This window comes from Lepidochelys kempii, chromosome 28 (assembly GCF_965140285.1).
Source record: "Lepidochelys kempii isolate rLepKem1 chromosome 28, rLepKem1.hap1, whole genome shotgun sequence".
NCBI lineage: Eukaryota > Metazoa > Chordata > Testudines > Cheloniidae > Lepidochelys > Lepidochelys kempii.
In genome coordinates this window covers 5,887,489-5,889,488 of record NC_136407.1, presented here as the reverse complement: position 1 = coordinate 5,889,488, position 2,000 = coordinate 5,887,489, and positions in this window count along the sequence as shown.

Here is a 2,000-nt window from a genome sequence, read left to right as displayed (position 1 = left end):
CGGGTGGGCCCGATCCTTTTTTCCGTTTTTTTTTTTTTTTTCCCGGAGAGTGGTCTGGGTGTCCCCCCAGCACCCCTTTGGGGGTCGGTGAAAAATTTTTTTTCCGACTTCCAGGGGCCCGATCCACGGCCGCGGCGTCGCAGGCTGGCCTGGTGGCCTTCTCTCGCTCCGGCCGCGGATGGCGAGACGCTCGGCCACCAGGTCAACCCGGAGGAAAAACGGCTGAAAAAAAATCGCTAAGTCCCTGCTCGGCCACCAGGTCAACCCGGAGGAAAAACGGCTGAAAAAATTTTTCTAAGTCCCTGCTCGGCCACCAGGTCAACCCGGAGGAAAAACGGCTGAAAAAAATTACTAAGTCCCTGCTCGGCCACCAGGTCAACCCGGAGGAAAAAACGGCTGAAAAAATTTCTAAGTCCCTGCTCGGCCACCAGGTCAACCCCAGGAAAAGGCTGAAAAAATGGCTAAGTCCCTGCTCGGCCACCAGGTCAACCCCAGGAAAAGGCTGAAAAAATGGCTAAGTCCCTGCTCGGCCACCAGGTCAACCCCAGAAAAAGGCTGAAAAAATTTCTAAGTCCCTGCTCGGCCACCAGGTCAACCCCATTGAAAGTAACGGGTTGACCTGGTGGCCGGCAGTCTCACGGAAGTCCGGATGGGGTCGCCAAAACTCCCTTCGGCCGACCGAGGGAACCACGAGGTCGGATTGATTTTCAGATTGGTCCCGCTAAAATGGCGGTTGGATTTTTCACATAGTTCATTCCGACGGGTGCGCGGAGATTTCTGAGGACAGGGTTTTCAGAACCTCTGAGAACCAGAGATGAGCCCGGGGGACCAATCTGAGTGTTGTACCCGATCTTGCGAGGGGGGAATGGGGCACGTTGGCAGGTGGGGCGGCCCTCGGCCCTCCGTGCCCCCCCCCTTTTCCGGCTCTTCTCCTCCGGGGACCCCGTCGTCCCCTCGCACCCCCGGCGCAGGCCCGGTGGCCGGGATGCGAACTCCGACTGTCGGCGCCCCCCGGAGGGAGGGGGGGCCCGCTCCCCGCTTGCCTTCCGATCGATGTGGCGCTCACCTTCGCGACGGGAAGGGCCCTTCGCGGGCCGGAGCCCCGGCGGCAGGGGGCCTCCGGCGTTCAGGCGGATTTGGGTCCCGCTTCCCCTTTGCGTTCCCCGACCCCGGGGCCGATTGGGACTTGCCTCCTTGGGGAGAGAGTGGGGGGGGGGGGCGGGCGCGTGCCCGGCCCCCCCCTCCCCGTGCCGTGGGTGTTGCCGGCCGGCTGAGATCTCCGCCGCGCGAGGTCGAGCGGCTCCGGCAGCCCACCCAGGGGTCCGAAAACCCAGGCCAGCCGCGAGGCTCAGCAGGGCCAAACACGGTCGCGAGAGCGAGCAGGGGCGCGCTGCGGTCCCCCGCCGTCCCCGACGGTCCTCCTCCACGCACGCTCCGGGGCGCGGGCCTCCGGGGGTGCTGGAGCCTCCGTCGCCGTCGGTGGGACCCTCGTACCGCCCTCTCGCTGGAGCCCCAGTACCCCCTGCTGTCCTCCGGCTCTGGGTCGCCGACTTCTTCTCTAGCGCGTTGCCTGGAAGGCGGGCGCGGCGTCCTCCGTGCCGCGTCGCCACGTTCGAGGGCCACCGGGAAAAGCGGGGGCGAAGGGGGGGGGCTCGAGGGGGCCCGCCCCGTCTGGCTCCCGCCATCCTTCTTCGGTGTCCGCCCGGGGCACCGGGGGGAAGAAAAGCAGCGAGAGGGCCCCCGCGCCCGCTCTGCTGCCGGACTCCCCCTGGGTGTTACCCGGAGCACCGGGGAATGCGGGGGCAGAGAGGTTAGAGGGGTTTCGGGGGGAGGTGCCGAGGGGGGTCTCGACGGCCCCTCTCTCGCGCCCTCCGTCTCTCTCTCTCTCGCTCTCCCCCGCCGGCTTCGACCCTAGCCCCCCGCGGGGGTGTAACCCGGGCCGCCTGGGAAAGCGGGGAGAAGGGGGGCTCTCTTCGGAGGCTCACCCCATCTCTTCCGCC